Source organism: Chinchilla lanigera, unplaced genomic scaffold (genome assembly GCF_000276665.1).
Source record: "Chinchilla lanigera isolate Chin_1 unplaced genomic scaffold, ChiLan1.0 scaffold00016, whole genome shotgun sequence".
Taxonomy (NCBI): Eukaryota; Metazoa; Chordata; class Mammalia; order Rodentia; family Chinchillidae; genus Chinchilla; species Chinchilla lanigera.
This window is the reverse complement of record NW_004955417.1, coordinates 20,004,747-20,023,431: the sequence shown is the minus strand read 5'-3', so window position 1 is coordinate 20,023,431 and position 18,685 is coordinate 20,004,747. Positions and strand designations below refer to the sequence as shown.

At 34.8% G+C, this 18,685-nt stretch overlaps 1 protein-coding gene across 1 annotated transcript in view; it reads left to right on the top strand.

The window, feature by feature from the left end:
• Csmd3 (CUB and Sushi multiple domains 3) overlaps window positions 1-18,685 on the top strand; it is a 1,085,099-nt gene that overhangs the window by 102,359 nt on the left and 964,055 nt on the right. The window lies entirely within an intron of this gene.

The following is an 18,685-nucleotide window of genomic DNA, read 5'->3' as shown; positions in this document are numbered from 1 at the left end:
AATTATGCATGGCTTTTCTTTTCTACTTTTATTTCCCTGTTGCATGGCATAGGCATGTATTGTTTCATCCTTTGCTCTCAGGTCCTACCCATCTTCACTGAAATGAGTTCTTTTATGCAGCAAATTACTGGGCCTCATTTTTACAAAACTTATTCAGACAATCTGTGTATTTTAACTAGGGAAGTTAGTCCATTTACACTTTACTATTTAAAGTGAAGAAATTCTTCTCTGATTTTGTTAATTTTTCTCATTCTTTTGTATATCCTTAGCTCTTCTTCTCTTGGTTATCTTGGACTTTAGTGTTTTTTGATATAAAAAAATAGGATTTTACCATCTTCCCTTTGTCTTCCGTATATATCCTCTACTGCTGAGATTCGTACATTTGTATAAATATTTACATGATGGTAGCTATCGTCATTTCATTTCTAGTGTAGGATTTCCTTAAACATTTCTTATGGTGTCAGTCTAGTGGTGAAGAATTCCACTTTTTCTTGTCTTGGAAAGTTTTTCTTTTATTTTTTAACAGTAATTTTGTCTGTATATTATTCTTGTTTGCTATTTTTTAAACTTTAGGACATAAACTATATAATTCCATTCTCTTTGGGCTATAAGCTCTCTGCTGAGAGCTCAGCTTTTGGTCAGAACCCTTTAAAGGTAGCTTAGCATTTTCTCTTGTTTCTAACATTGCTTTGTTGTGCACTTCCAACATTTTAGGTCATAATATGCCTCAGAGGATTTTTTGCTCAAATTTATTAGGAAATACTCGAGCTTTCTCAGAACTGGTGTCCATTTGTTTTTGAAGAATTGGAAAGATTGTAATACTTTGTTGAATAGGTTTTCTATGGCTTTTCCCTTTTTTCAATCTCCTATTAGAACACTCAGTTGTGAAAGTTTGCTCACCAATGGTACAGCATGATTTTCAAGACCTTTCCTGGTGTTTTTGTTTTGTTTGTATTGTTTTTTCTCCCTTTTTTCTTTTATTTTCTTAACTGTGTGGCTCATTTAAAAAAGACTTGTCTTTTTGTAGAGGTTGTGTTTAGTGTCATGCCCTAGATTCAACACTTGACTTTTAGACATACACAGACACACACACACACCCTGTCTCTCAGCTAGGGGATTATTTATTATCTATGATAAATTTTATTGTTATGGACTCAACTGAATTTTTAAATTTCCGCTGGAATTCTTGACATCCAAGAGTTTTCAGTGACTAATTTTTGTTGTCTCCATCTCAGCTGAATTTCTTATTCATATCATGAAATGTCTTCCTAATTTCATCAGATTGTCTTCTCCTTTATCTTCTTCACATGTTTTTCGGGGGGCACCAGGAATGGAACTCAGAACCTCACTCTTGCAAGGCAGGTGTTGTGCCACTAAGCTAAATCCTCAGTTCTACCTTGACTTTCTTTAAAAGTCATTCTTTTGAATTCCTCTTCAGGCAACTCGTTGATTGTGTTTTCTCTGTGTCTCCTCTCAGAGAGTTCCTGTGATTCTTTGGAGGTGTTATGATACTCTGTTTTCACGTCTGTATATCTGATTGTTTTTATGCAGGTGGTCAGACAGTTGCACCTGTTCTTATTGTAAAATAGCTTTTGTGGTAAAATACTTCTAACTGGCACTGCGGCCTGGGATGTTGATCTGATATGTTACACTGGGTTTGAATAAGGCAGCTTATTGATGTGGTGTCTCTGAGCAAAGTTGGCAATGTATGTAGACATCTTAGTTTTGTGGACTTCCGGGACTGTGAGACTGTACTGTCAACTTGGATGTAATTCCCTTTGCTGGAGCAGACAGATTGGTGTCTCTGAGCCTGGTGCACCTGACTGTGTTGAAAGGGGGCCTCAGTTTCTTTAGGTTTTAGGGTCAGGCTACACCAGGTTCCAGGCGTGTGCAGTACAGTGTGTTCAGTAGCACAGTGGGCCATCTTCATAGTCCGAGAACCACACAGGGGCTGTTCTGCCCCTGTGAGTCTAAGTGGGGCACTCCCCAACCTCTGAGAGTTGTACAGAAGCCTTTCAGGCTTTCTTGCTCAGGAAGCTTTGCCCAAGTGCTTCCCAGGGCTTTTGGCAGGTAGGTGGAGCCCACCGGCTTCTCCACAGGGCAGTGTCTGCAGAGCTGTGGATACAGATTCCCATTTGCAATATCAAGGCTTTAAGCAGCAGGAGCCTAGCATGACTGGGAAGCTCCCCAGAGTGGCTGAAGCCAATGAACTCTGGAGATTTTTCCCACAGAAAATGATCCAAGTGCCTACAGCATGTGTGGGGACTTCCAGGTGTCTCTTGCTCCCCTCTGCCTGCCACATGGTGTCTCTGTTGGTTTGGGGCAGAGCTCAGCAGATGCAACAGTAGACACTGTGTGCTTAGTTCCCTTGTTTAAACGACTGTCAACTCCCTGTGTGTTCTGTAATAACTCTGCCATACGCCCAGTGTACTGTGATGTTCTGCCTCAAACTCTCTGGGGAAATATTGGAATTTTCCTCACTTGTTTTGCAGCTTTAATGTGGAGGGAAGCATACGAGTCACCTGCAGTCCATCATCTTGATGCTGTCAGTTTTTCACGAAAGAACTCTACACTTAATGATTTTGTAGGCATACGTTTAGAAGGCAACAATTTTCATCTCCAGGACAGGAGGAGAATCTATGTGAAATATTATGCAGACATAGTTTTTGGTGTAAAGGGACAGGTGTTATTTACAACTGAAAAGTTATCAATAAATAATAAAGAAAAAAATTCTTCTGCTAAAAGTGATAGGGACAGAAATAGCCTTTTGGAAAAATGTCAGATATTTAGAGCAGTCAGTGTGATTAGTGATGCATCGTTTGATTTATTCTTTCTCCCAGTTCTCTCAGTTGCTGTGAAATTTTTAGTCCCCTTGAAAGTATCTTTATTTTTGCCTTTGTAGATGCTTTGAATGAAGATTAAAACATATATTTGGTTCACCCGCTGTGAGTCATGTATAAATTACACACTACCGAGGGAGGTAAGCTTCCTATTAGAAACCAGGAGTAAACACAAACCCAAATGTTAGTATTTTAAATATTTCTATATATTGAATACTACACAATAACAAACAAATTAACCATTGAGGGATTTTCTGGGGTAATGTTTCTGAGAAAACCAGCAACTTAAAATAATTTTTTGCACATGAGAGAAATGACAAAAGACAGAATATTTCAATAAATATATTGAAAAAGGAAGCAAAATGATATTTACATAGTGACAGAGAGAACATTTTACATTTGCATGATTAATAACTTTTGAAATATATTTTATACACAAATTCATTAAATGATACAACATAATTATTAATGTTCAGATTTCTGTAGACATCAGTACCATATCAGAACACTGTCCTATAGAAAACCCTTTGCTCATCAACATTAAGTTCTATTCTACCCAATCACATACCTTTCCTACTTCTATAGAAGCACTCATGTATTTCTGGGTCTATATGTGTGCCTATCCTAGAAATCTCATATGACTAGAATAATTAAATATGACTTATATTTTTCTAACTAATTTCACTTAGAATAGTCTTAAATTCATCCATGTGGTCACATGCATCAGGGCTTCATTTCATTTTACTGATAAATAATAGTTTACTGTTAGATGTTACACAGTATGTTTATCCATCACTTAATGAAACTTTATCTTGCTTCCACAGTTTGCTTATTATAAATGATGTTATTATGAACATTGATATAGAAGTATTTGAACATGTTTTCATTTTTCTTAGATGTACATCAAGGACAGGAATTTCTGGATCACATGGTACTCTGTATAATATATCAAGGAACTGTCAAATTACTTTCCAAAATGACTGTATCATATTTCACTTCCATCAGCTTTCTAATTTCTTCCCATCCTTGACAACAACTATAGTTGCCTTACTAGTTAAGCAATGGTATCTTACTGGTTTGGATTTCTAGAAGGACCATTAATTTTGAGTAACTTTTTATGTGTCTATTTATTTATCCATAAAAATATTTCACTTTGAAAAATTTTACTTACTTCTTCATTGTGATTTTAAGTATTGTTTATCTAGTCTGTGGATAAACACTTTATCAGATATATGACTTTCAAGTATTTTTTTCCCATTCTGAGACTGTTTCTTTCAATTCCCATCGTCTATTTATTTATTAGTAAAAGTTATATGTATTTTGTCAGTAACATCATTTTGAAATATGTGTATGTTATGATACAGCAAAGTAATGTTATTAACATATGCTTTTTCTCACAAATATATTTTCTGTTGAGAACACTTAATAGCTACCTATTAGCAGATTTTAAGAATTTAATAAACTGCTACTAACTATGGTCACCATGATATACAATGGTTGTTTTACATGTGTTTCTCCTGTTTAACTGAAATTTTGTATCTTTCCAACCATTTCACTCCACATTTCACTTTCATAATGGTACCATTAACAGCACAAAGGTTATAATTTTGATGAAATCCAAATTCTCTACACTTTTTTTGTGATTTGTGCTTTTTTTTTTTTTTTCCAATACCGGGAATCGAATTCACAACCTTGCGCTTGCCATGCAGGCTCTGTTCCACCGAGCTAAATTCCCAGCCTCTGATTTGTGCTTTCCATATTGAATGTAAGATACCATTACCTAAGCCAAGGCTATGAAGCTTTACTTCTAGATAGTTTTCTAAGAATTTCATAGCTGTAGCACTTATGTTTAGGGCTACAGCTCAATTTGAATTAATGTTTTGTATGGTGTGATACCGGTGTCCAATGTCATTCTTTTGCATAAGGACATCCAATTGCCTCAACTCCATTTGGTGAACAAGCTACAATTTCCTCATGACAGTTTCTTGTCACTCTTTGAAAAATAAGTAGTCATAAATTGTGTAGACAGTCATCTAAATTTCTCAGGCTGAGAGCCACTAAAGGCGGTAGATGTCATAAACAAGCCACAAAAAAAGTGGAATAGAAGGAAAAGTAACTGGAGAACTTTACACCCAAAGAATAGTATTTCCCCAGTACTCTGCATTTTCTTTTTACCTCGTATATCCTAGTCCTGGGGTCTTATTGCATCCCAGTGCTGTGGTCTGGAGTACAATTCACATATTTTCAATGTTATAGCAAAGGACATCAACCCCCATGACCTGGTAGTGTTGCAAGGGCTCAGGGGTCCACCTCTGCTGGCTGGGTTGCATAGCGTCCACTACAATGTAGTAAAGACACACCCCCGAGTGTCCACACCCACCTTAGAGGAGCAGTTCGCCCCTTTTGCCTCTTCTAGGCTGTGTTAAAGGAGTTCTTGTGTATCACCAGCAGGTCACAATTATGATACTGCTACTCTCTAGGTTATTAATAGGGACTATTATGGGATATAGATTACTTTGAACTCACGTAATGAGGTAACTCCCCACAGCAAATTCCTGTTCTGCTAGTCTCAAAACTATGCTTTAAAATAAAGTTGAAATAAGATCTAGAGTCTTAATATTTAGATCTTTGATCCATTTTGACGTTAGTGCATAGTGATAGACATAGGTCTAGTTTTAGTCTTTGGCATATGGAAAGCCAGTTTTCTTACACAAATGTACAATAGATATCAAGAAAGGGAAAGAAATCGCTCAAAGGATGTAACAACTGGGATGCGGGAAAGGAGAGAAAAAGAAAGACAGCAGCAAGGGGAAGAATGTATATATGCATGTATACAGAAGGATAGCTGGGATAATTGTACTGCTGATATCTAATGGCCTATTGAAACAGTTAATGCTCAAATTTTTTTGACCAGTATGGCATGCTTATGTCTGGTAATCTGAACAACCAATTTGAAGACAATAGTATGTAATATAACAACCACTAGTGAATTCTTACCATATTTAGTGAAGCTCTGTGTCATTTCCAATGGTTTTTCAAATTATTCTCTTTAATGGTTTGATCAATCCTGCATTCTTACATCTGGTAAGCTGAGCAAGTTCACTGAAGATAACAATATGTAATATAGCAACCACTGTTAATTCCTATCATTTTGTTTGGGAGCCCTGTATCATTTTTGTTGTTTTTGCTTTGTTTTCTTTTTGTCTATGTTGTTGTTATTTTGGTTTTTTGTTTGCTTGTTTCTTTTGTGTTTTTGTTTTTTTCCGGTACCAGGAATCAAACTCATGACCTTGAGCTTGCCAGGCAGGCGCTGTGCCACTGAGCTAAATCCCCAGCCACATTATTTTGGTTTTTTAAAAATTCTTTTTAAAATAAATATAGAAAAAAAAAGATCCAGAGTCTCAGAGCAAAATATAAAAATATCAAGATTGGAATAAAAAAAATCATGTACTATACCTAGAACCAACAATATTCCAAACTGAATGAAAGTGACAGTCATTGAAAGATACCAGCAGATTTTTAAAAATTTTCTAAAAACGTGTGAAATGCCACAATAAAAAATTCATCAACAAACAACACAAATAAATTTCAAACTTTTTTTAAAAAATTAAAATACTCACCCAAGAAGCAGAATATTATTAAGAATGAAATTAAAATGTTAGGGGTGAGAAGCAAAATAAGTGAAATAAAAATCTTAATTAATGTGCTCAACAGCAGAATAGAACAAATAAAAGTAATATAGAACTGAAGATACAGAATGAATTTCAAAATCTAAACAAAGAGAAAGTAGCCAGAAAAGAAAGGAAGGAAACAAGGAGAGAAGGAAGGAAGGATGCAAGGAAGGAAGGAAGAAGGAAGGAAACAAGGAGAGAAGGAAGGAAGGAAACAAGGAGAGAAGGAAGGAAGGAAGGAAGGAAAGAAGGAAAGAAGGAAGCAGGGAGGGAGGAAGACAGACCAAGAACCTGAAGGACTGCACAAGTAAACAAAATATCTAATATTCTTGGCAGTGAAGTCAGTAAAAGAGCAAGGCTCAAGAATTACTTGAGAAAATAAAGACTGAAAACTTTCTCAATTTGTCACAAGGTAAACCTATAATTTGAAGAGCAATGTAAATTCCAAACTGGATAAACTCAAAGGTAACCAAGCCATGTCCATCATCATAACTAAGTTGAAAACAAAGCACAAAATCATTGCTGATAAGTAGGAATACAACAAGGACATCTTGACTACAGCTAAAAATGAGTAATGATGTATGACTCAACAGCATAGTGATCAACGTTAAATGTAAATAATATTTATAGAACATTACATTCACAACGTTGTAATATACAGACACTCCTTGTTTGAAGACTGAGTTCAGTTCCTGTGCCTAAGTCATTAAAGGAATTAGCTGCTAAATGAGAACCTGTATGTAGTATGTACATTACAATATGAAGAACAAAGAAATGGCCAAAGGAAAATCCAGCTTGATGATTTTGCTTTTATTTGTATAACCCTTACATGCAGTACTGCAATGTATAACACCATAAAACTACAAGCACAATACAATGAGTAACAATGAAAGTACTGTATAAACATGGTATACTATGCAAAAGAAGACACCAAGGCTCTATTAACAAGATTTGCAGAACTGCACCAAAAACAAAACAAAACAAAACAAAACAAAACAAAACAAAGCAAAAACAAAGAAAACAAAGACCAGATCACAAGTGTGAGCAGCAGGTCATAAGTCTTAACTAATTAAAAAGCTAGCTTGTTAAACAAGGAATATTTGTTCATTATTTTTAGATGTCCAAGGAACATATACCAAGACAGACCATGTTCTGGATATTAAAATTTAAACAAATCTAAAATAATTAAAATCATATAGTTTGTACTCCTTTATTACAATGAAATCAAGCTAAAACTCAATAACAAACTTAAAGAGAATATTTTAAAATGCCCTGAAACTGAACAATTCATTTCTAAATAACTGTAGGCAAAAAAGGAAGTTTTAAATGCACATAAATATACCAAAGTGAGGGAGACACAGCTGATGCAGGAATGAGGCATATATTTTGGAGTAATAAATGCATGAATTATAAAAGAGAAAAATCAGAATTAAGGAACTTATGCTCGCACCTTAGGAACAATGAAAAATTAAAACAAGAACTAAATACAAAGCAATAAGAAAATAAAAATAAATAAAGTCTGAAAATTGGAAATGAGATAAACAAGAGAGATAGATCAATGGGGCAAAATTGGTTCTTTGGAAAAGATCAATAGAATTTTAATACCGCTAGGAAATCTGATAGAGAGAGAACACTAATTCTCAATGCTAGAAATGAAGAGGAAATAGGGGGTATATCTCTATAGACAACACTATATAAGTGCATACTATGAACTGCTGTGTAACATTGATTTTACAAATTAAATAAAATGTAACAACTCCAAAAAACTCCTAAATTTCTCTGCCATGGAATAATATTATGACTAACTCTATAATAACTAAGGACATAGAATTCATAATTATAAAATTTCCAAAAAAAATCATGATTTTTTTCAACTTTTTTTTTTCATTTTACCCTGAAGAATTCATTTTACAGGTTTGAACTCGTTTTATAGGTTTGAAAGTGATTTATATTTGTAATTTTTGTTTTTTTCTGGAAGTTTCATGCTTTCTCCTTTTCAAACATTTTTAAAACATTGCATCAGTATACGTTCACAGTACATAATGATTATGTTCACCATGGGGAATTGATACCTGCATATAACACATTGAAAGCCCTCTTGTATACAGATATTTCTTTCTAATTAAAAAAAAAAAAAGGTCATGCCTTTAGTGTATAATCTTATTGCCTTTTGGTCTCAGTGGTTTCTGATAAAAACTCTGCTACAAATTTTGCTAGGATTCTTGCATACAACAATTCACTTTTAAAAAATATTACCACTTTCAAATCTTTCTTTTTTAACAGTTTGTGGTGTAGCTTGATTTTCACCTTTATTTGGAATTCATTGATTTTAGAGCCAGCATAGATCAATACTGTTGAATCATATATGTGAAGAATTTGGTCACTAATTTTTTAAAATGTTCTTGATGGCATCTTTATTTCCTCTTCTTCTGGGATTTCTATTATGCAATGTTGGTACACATTTAGAGGTCCCAAAGGTCTCTGGAGGTCAGAAAGTTTAATTTTGTCATTCAACATTTTTTCATTTAATGCTCAAGTCTGTTGTTGAATGTCTTTACTCAACTTTTAAAATCTAAATGATTATCATTTTCAACTCTGTAATTTCCATCTGGTGGTCTTAAAATATTTTTCTCTCATTCCTACTTTCATTATTCCTACTCATACTTTAACCTTTTAGTCATGATTCTCTTTAATTCTTTAAATTTATGTAGAGTAGACGCTTATGATCTTTACCTCAACTTTGTCAAAGATAGTTTCTATTTACTGATCATTTTTTCTGTATAGGGGCAATACTTTTTTGTTTCTTTCATTGAAAACATGAAATTTAAAAAACACTAGAATGAATCACTTGTGGAAATTTAATCCCCTTTCACCCAGGTTTAGTTGCTATAAAGTTTTTGCCATTGTTTTGCTCATTGTTCATGTATGGGCTTTCCCCGGCTTAAATTGTAAAACCTCCATCCTTCTCAGTATGTAACTTGTCAGCCTTGTGCTCAAGCAGCTTTTCGGTCAGCAAATTACAGGCCAGATATTTTCTCAAATGCTGTAAACCAGTATGTTCTACTCGCTCTCTCTAGAGTCAGAGTCTGACGTCATCAACGTGCGCCATCAGGGCCCTCAGAGCTTCCCTCAGTAGCACTCAGTTCTGTGTATACTGATACCTTCAGGAGCAAATTAAAGCTTTTAAAAACTTACTAGGGGTGTCTTTTTTCCTGGATCTTCCTTTTAAGGTTTTCGTTTCGTTTTTTTAAAATCAGGGTTCTTGTTTAAATTATTTTAACAGCTCAGACAAGCACAATGTTAAATCTTTTTTTTTTTGTTTTGTTTTGTTTTTTTTTTTTTTTGACATACAAATGCTCTAGTGCTAGGATTTTAGCCATAATGTGATCTCCATGTCAGGTCAATAGTAAGATCGGTCCATAGTTCTCCAGGAAGCTGCAAGATAGGCAGTTGTGACAGTTTTATATGTGGGATGAGGTTGGTTGAGGAGCTCTCCATCTGGTCTCTCCCTGCAGATGCTATAAGGCTGGTTCTTCACAGCTACTGTCTAAATGAGGCTGCCCCTCTCACAGTTACTACCTGGAGGAATGGAGCCGTCCTAGTTACTATGCTGTGCACTCTATGGTCATTAGTGAGATTCAACAGTTTTTCTTGAAAAGCTAACACTCATGTTATGTTCCGACTTTGGATATATCCCAGACTTTTGAAAAACTAGATTTTCAAATGTTTTTGCCAATATTTCTGTTATTGTTATTGGTAAGAAAATACATCGAGAAAATAAAGATACAAAATACATAAAGATGTTCTCTCTGCCATTCCAATATACCAGCAAATATAATGCATTTTATCAAAAGTTAAAAGTACCATTAACTTCCCTACTCTGAATAATTATCATGAAATAAGAAAGTATTTTAATATAGTCATAAACACAATATGCTATTTTTCAAATTAAAATAAATGATACCATAGAAAAAACGATTTAAACAAGTTATTTTTTTAAATAACTTTAGCATTTTTAAGTTAATACTTTGTATAAACTTTTGAGTGGCAGTGCAAAATCCAACTGTAATTTAGAATGTTTGAACCTACCTAATTTTGTTTGACATAATTCATTTTATCCTTTATTCAACTTTCCAATCTGAGGAAAGAGTTTTTACTTTTTGAGGTTGATTTACATGTCTACCATTGATGATATCTTTTTAATGAGTTTCTCCTGCATTTTTTCTGAGAGATATAAGGGTAAACTGACTCAAATATCAAAAGGTTTGAAGGTAAAAAGCTTGAAATGTCATGCCCATAAATTTGGAATGGGTTATAAACTTTACAAAATTAACTGTCTGAACTCTGCACACTTTATTTCCTCCGAGAATAAGGGTCTGAAATCACAGAATCAGAACTCAATAACCTAACTGTGTGTGGTAGAATTTACTTAGTATCAGTGAATAATTTGAATAAATTAATAAATCAGAGATCCAAAGAAAGAGACATTCACTAATTTTTACAAATAATCTCGTACCTGTGTTTCTTCAACTTTAAAATATAGACTAATATAAGGTATATTTTCCTAATGTTATTGTCACAATTAAAAAATAATATACATACCTAGAAAACAGAACTCTCAGACTGAATGAATTCTTTGGCAAAAATTTTTGATGATCTGTTTTTAATTTTAAGAAAAGTCAGTTATCTTGATAGAAAAGAAAGTGTTATTGCTAATGTAGGTATTACAGAGAGCATCACCAAAAAACAAATAGAAATAATGGAAGTGAGATTGCCTTTCAAAATTGAGCCAACAAATCTACACATTATAGATCCACCATAGACCAGCATAGAACAATATGGTTTCCATCAACACAGAATGCCAACTGGATCAACAGAATTTATGATCTAACAAAGTCAACATGGCTAAGAACGAATGTGTAAAAGCCAAGGATGTTTGCTTAACCTTTGGACCATAAAAATGTGGAAAGTAAGTGAAAAACAGCACTTACCAAAGCATAATGTTAGGGTAAAAAGTAAACACCAGTGCATTCTACAGGTCATAATAGACACCTAGCCAAAATAGTTATTAAACATTTGAAAGATAACCATAAATCATCTTACTCCAAATAAATGTGTTTTAATTCATTTTTCTAAAGTAATTACAAATGTCTTGGAATTTAATACACATTCTTACTGATCTTTGTACACAGAGAAAATACAGACAGGAGAAAATGTTGGTACAGAACTCTTTTTGTGTTTGACTTTGTGAGATAAATTATTAGAAGTTATTTCTGGCAGATTCTCCTCGCCCTTAGACCTTAGTTCCATTTCCTGATAATCCAAGGCTGAAATGTAGACTATGGATTCTGGAAGATTCACTAGGGAAATTTTCAGGCACCAGTAAGGTTTAGACCCTAAACAAACACTGACAATGGAGTCTAATACTTTCTCTGCAATAACTGCGCATAAAACTTGTTTCCACCTTACAACTCTTTTTATCATTGAGGAAATACAGAATGGGCAACACACATGGATTTAAGCTTCAACTGGATTGAATCCCTCATGGATTTAAGCTTCAACTGGATTGAATCCCTCTTATGCATTAGAAGGTGTTCATCATCTATTCATGAAAAACTATAAATATAGTTGATATACTGATCAAAAGAGAATAGTGTTTGGCCATGTCGATTAGAAAACATACATAAATTTTATAATATAAAAATAGGCTGTCTACAAGATTAGATTCAGGGTAAACCTGAATGTGAAAAGTAAACCAAAATGATTGAGAAGGAAATAGAGAAGAATTTCATTATAACTCAGGACAGAAATTCATACATATACAATAAAATGAGAAGTAAAAGTTTACAAAGTTCAATTAGTCTGAATATAATAGCTAATCAAAGAAGGAAAAAGAGATACTCTGAATGCAAACAAATAAGGCCAGCATCCTGAAAAACAGAGATAGTTGTATTTCTTTCTTTCTTTCTTTCTTTCTTTTTTTTTTTTTGTTGTTGTTTGTTTGCTTTTTTTCCGGTACCAGGAATGGAACTCACGACCTCCCACTTGCCAGGCAGGTGCTGTGCTGCTGAGCTAAATCCACAGTCACTTGTATTTCTTGATGTGCTTACTGGAAAAGTAGGTCTCCAGTTTGTGATTATTTATTGAATTTTCCATGTAAGTACATTTATTTAGCACATTCTTTGTACATCTATAGTACTTATAATAAAAAAGTTAAAAAATCAAAAAAGGCATCTTTGAGGTGATGTCATGTGAGATGATTCATATAAAAGTTACTATTTTCTGAAAGCTTTAAGACACTACAGAAAATGAACACTTTTCTACAGTGTTATTCGTTCTTCTAGTGCATGTGTAAATATGTTTTCCCATTAAAATGAGTTTTAGGCTGGAGATAGCTCAGAAGCACCTGCTTGGCGAGTGCAAGGTCCTGAGTTCAAGTCCCGGTACCAAACAAAACCAAAAAATTAAATATGAGTTTTACAAGAAAATTATACTACTCCCAAAACTATCAAAAAAATTTTCAGTGGACAAATATGGGTTGTTATATAGTTTTGGTTAAAAAAAAAAAAAAAAGCCAGGAGGAAGAATTTATTCATTTAAAAAATATTGAATTTTCGGTAAATGCCAGGTTGTATCCCTAGTTGACTAGGTTTATAAACAAATTTTTGAAATACTCAGAAAATATTGGTCGCACAAAAAAGTACATTACAGGTGATAAACATTAGAAGTAAAGATGTTGACTAGAGAAGCAAAAGATACCTGGCTAAGACGCCTTACCTCAGTGGGTAGTAGGAGACTGCTCAGACCGGAGATCCTGAGGAGCAGTTTCGCGCATGCGCCTCCTGCACGCTCTGCCCAGAAGAAGCAGGGTGAGTCAACGCTGGAGAGCTCTTTTCAAGGCACCACCGAGAATGTTAAGGATCCAATTTATGGATTTAAAATTAAAAGTGAAGTATGGTTCAGTAAAATGTAAAAGAAAATCTGCCCGCTGCAATGTAAGGTACTCAGAGAGAAGCGTGGATATTTGAGATTGAGGAGTTGCCAGAGAATAGTGCTGAGCAAGTAAGTGATGAGACACGGATAGGTGCGCATGTGATTAAACCCAGGCTCTGTGGAGTGAGCTACATCTACAATCCCTTTTTTTTTTTCTTTAATTTTGAAGCAGGGCCTCTCTAATTTCCTAAATTGCCTAAGTTGAATTCTAAATTAAGATCCTCCTGCCTCAGCCTCCCTGAGTGTTTGAGATTACAGGCATACGCTGTGACATGTAGGGTTAGACATTTGCAGCAATGATCTCAGCAGCAAGGTGGACAACTGAGCGTACAGGCAAAGTCATGAATCCCAGCAGGAAAGATATGATGGGGTCAAAATGTGACAGAGAGATGAGGAAGAATTCATTCAAACCTAAAAAATTTAGAATTGATGAACAACAAAAGGGAGATACAGACCTGAGAAGTAATTAAAGAATGAAATGATGAGATTAAAGGCTAGGAAAAGATTCGTCAGAGATGTGGGTGCCTTACATTGCAGCGGGCAGATTTTCTTTTACATGTTTTACTTTGACATGTTTCACTCTGTCTGCATAGATGTGTACAGAAGAGAGATGATACTATCCAAATGAAGATATGTGTGTGTATCTCAGCTTACAGTGGCAAACTGCACCCTATAATAAGTTTACAGTTACAATACTGTCGAGAACCATGTGTGTGCTGCTGAGACACCTGTAAAAAACCACAGACAGTAAGCTAGCAAAGGTTTGCTTTTAGAAGTAGTAGTCTGTGAGGTTAGGGAAGCAGGGTGTCATCACTGAAGCAATGGAAAGAGATTTCAGAAAGAAAGAGAAAGGTTAGCAGTTCCAAGTGCAGGAAAAGTACAAGAATAAAAGAGAACTGGTTTGGGTCATGAGAAGTTCACATAGTTTTGCAGGAATCATATTAACATAACTGGGCATAACGGGCTAGCTACAGGGGTTCATCAATATGGTTGATAAAGGTTAATGCAATTATGAATGTGACCATGTCATGGAACTTGCTTAGCACAAAATAAAAAATAAATTTTGAGATAAAATTTAAAATGTTGTACAAATAGTCATTCCCTTGTTTTGTATATGTAGGGAAGGTAAAATGTTGCATCAAAGAAAAACAAGGAAAATATTGAAAGATACATTTTGTCAATCAAACTCTTATTGAAAATGTGACCAAAGTATGTAAATTTTGATTATGTTTCAAATAAAAATCAACTTTTTAAAGTGGACATTAATAGTCCAGATGTGAACACTGCAACATTAGGCATCCAGGGACTGTCAGACTGAATCTGTGAGACGGTGCAGGATTCCACTACCTGCAGTGGATTTTCCACTACCTACCGTGGTTTCTTTAGAGTAAGTTTGCTCGTATGTGTCCTCAAGGCCGTGTGTGCTCATCTGGATCCAAGCCCTTACTATACTCTGTAATAAAAATGTAACTGTCCTTCTGTCTCATGTTTTACTTCAGTTCTCAGAAGACAAGCTAAAGTGACACCAACTATGTTATCTCTAAAATGCAATGTGTAGGATGAATACATGCAGGGGTATGGAAGAAGGATTATCACAAAACACAAGCAGAGGAGATAATGATACACATGCATGATAAAGGCCAAAAAGCTGCCCTTATTTCATGAGAGAAACGAATTCTAAAGAAGGAGCAATGTTGTTTTGCTTAGAGTCGTACATACAAGAAGTAAATATAAAGTACCAGTGAAGTACCAGAAACCTAAGCAATTGTGCCCCGACAGATTGGTGGAAAAGGATAAAGTATCCCTTGAAATGTGCAGATGATACAGACAGGAAACTCCTCAGAGAAAAGTGTGAATAAATGAGGATCATATAACCAGATATTTGATCTCAGTTGTATTTTGAGAAATGCAAACTAAAGTAGTATAATATTTTTGCCTTGTGGCATTTTCTCTCAAGCAATCTAGTGTTGCAATGTTTGAGGTTAAGGGTGGGAGGCTGCACATTACGGTGCTGTCAGCATCAACTTTTGAATTTATTGAATTTAGTTGGAATGCAGTTATCTAAATGTAAAAGTCACAAATACCATTTCTGGGATTCCCCTTTAAAGATACATCCTACAGAGGCACAAGAACACAGGCACAGGGTTAATTTTTACATATTTATAACCATAAAAATGAAGCTACCAACAAGAAAATGATAGTCAAGGCGTATCACGTGCTATGTGACTACACAGCCATTGCAAGAGAATGTCATAGGCTTGGATTGGGGACATAGAGTAGAAGATTCCTTGCACAGCATGCAAAGATTTTGTGTTTGATCCTTTGCACTTCAATCAATCAATAACTTACTGGAACCATATATTTGGAGCAGAATAATATCAGTGATATTTTAAAAATAAACAAAGATTTGGAGAAATATGTATATTATGCCGAACACCATTTGGAATATTTAGAAATATGCATATGTGTGTACACAATTTAAAAAGACCTAGAGCAGCAAAATTCGAGCCAATTACTAACTTAGTCTTGTGAAACATCTGTAAGTAAGGGGAGACTTTATTTACTTTTAAAAGCTGTGTGCATTTCTGATCATATGTTATTTTTTAGCATAAGACTTAAACCTAGTCTTGGAAAAAAGGTGCTTCCTTATGATTGATAGCGTTATAATAAAAATGAGAATAAACTGATAAATACAGAGAAGCTAGCTTATAGTAACGGTAACTTTTAATTTTTCTAAGGGGAAAAAACCAGTTGTGAAGAGCATGAATTGCCAGACCTGGGAAGAGTTAGTGAACAGTGCTGTGTTTAGGTCATATGTCCCTTTCTCTAAAGGCTGGTAGGGCTGTGGGGCTTGAGGATATACCCAACAGCCCATAGATCAGATGGTAGCTGAAGGGATTCATGCCTGCATTTTGTTATGAAGTTCAAATTGGAAGCTGTTCAGGCAGAAAACTAATAGAAATGGGTGATAGCTAATTAACCCAAGGCTCCCTAGTAATTGCTCTGCCAGAAGAAGCAATTTAAAAGAGACCTTTATTTATTTATTTATGAAAACCATACAATGTCCCATTTGTCTTTTGGCTCATGAGAAAAGACATAGGAATATATACAAATATTGATTTAAAATTAGACTTTTAGCTGATCCGAATTCTTGGTAAGTTTTTAAAGGACAGAATAATAGGGCGAACTTTACTTCATACCCTGAGCTTACGATTTTGCCATATGGAGAGGTAATAAAGATGCAGTCCCAAAATGATATGGCTTAGAAGATAGGATTTTGTTTTTTTATCCCAGTCCTGAGCCACAGTCTGCACCACTAGAGTCACAGACTCAGCTATTCTAGAGCACGTAGCTGTTTAGCCTCAAAGTGACTTCCAGAAAGGACACAAGACGCAAATTGTGAGGAGAGTGTGACATCCAAAACCAGCCTCTCTTCCCCATATGCAGCTCTGGCTCCTCAGCATGTGAGCATGGCTCCCCTCTCTTTGCAAAAATATCTGTGCCTATGTGAACTATACTCACTCTTTCTTCAAGAAAGATTGAAATTCTGTGTCATTTTAATGTTTTCTTCTAATTTTTATTTGCTTTAAAATAATAAATAGAGCCAGGTGTGGTGGCGCATGATTGTAATCCCAGCATTCGGGAGCCTGAGGCAGGAGCCTTCTTGTGAGTTCGAGGCTAGCCTGGCCTACAAAGTGAGGTCAAGACCAGCCTGAACTGCATAGCGAGACCCTATCTCAAAAAAGACAAGAGATACATACATACATACATACATATTTGCAAGAAAAAAAAAAGAAAGATTAATTCCAAATTTCTGGGGTCTGTGGAGTTCTCTTCCTTAAATTTGCCATGGGCCTCTTATTTAGACTTTTGCTATTTAAACTTAAAGTGAGACCTGCAGATGTGGAAAATATCTACATGGGGAGTTCTTCGTACACTTTTGATCCTAACTACCTGCTTCTAGATCTAAGCCGTATGTTGTCTAGGTAGACTATGAGCATATTATCTGACCTTGTATTACACTTCAAGTTTTACATTATACAATAGATTAAACTATGTTATATATTCAAATATACATTCAAATAAATTAATTCCTCAAGAAATATAGTAAGCTTTCTAAGAATCTCCAGGAAAATGCTTTCAAAGACTTAGTTTTCCTATGAAATTAGTGAAGAGTTTGAGATCTTTTCATCAGTTGCCCAAAAATGATATTCAATATATTTTTTTCCACTTTAGGATTAACACTGATGTGGTAATTTGGATCACAACCAAGCTCTATAAATTACACTGATCAAAATTAGAACAATTACATAGACTTTAAAAAATACTCCTTTGTAATGACTGTCATCAAGAAATCAACCAATAACAAATCCTGAAGGTGTCATGGGGAAAACGAAATACTTCTCCAATGTTGGTGGGAGTGTAGACTGGTAAAAGCACTGTGGAAATCAGCACAGAGATTCTTCAAAAAAATGAGACTAAGGTTTCCATTTGGCCCAACTATTCTTCTTGGTATCTTCCTGAAAGAACTAAAAAGCATCATACCACAACTATATATGCACTCCCATGTTTACAGAGGTACAGTTCATAATAGTTAAATCTGTGAAACAGCCCAAATATCCATCAAGTGAAGACTATAACAAAGTTGTGGGTTTTTAAAAATATGTAATGCAATACTACTCTTCCATAAAGAAGGACAAACGAGACATTTCTAAGTAAAAGAATGCACCTTGAGACGATTCTCAAGTAAAATACATTTGAAACGTGTAAATAGCTGGTGTGAGAAACTGAAAGTGTAAATAAAGACCAAAATGTGTAATATTATGAATAGGACAAAAATGTCCAAATGGGGACCGAGGGATGGGGGAGGGGGAAAGAAAGGATGGGAAAAGAAAGATATGATGAGAAAAAAGGGAAGAATGGAAAATAAACTTTTGTAAATAGTGAGGGCAATGGGGGCGAAAAGGAGGGTAGAGGAATAGGAGAAAAAGAACAAACCCCTTTCTTTATAATCATGGTGGAATAGGTCTTCTATAATATGTAACACATGGTATAAATATTGATATGCCCAGAGATTATCATCCTTTACCAAGAAAAGGCAAAATTGAGATTTAATATGCCTACCATAGTCATTAAATTTTCAAGGCTATTTATCCATTTCCACAAGTACATTGGAAATCA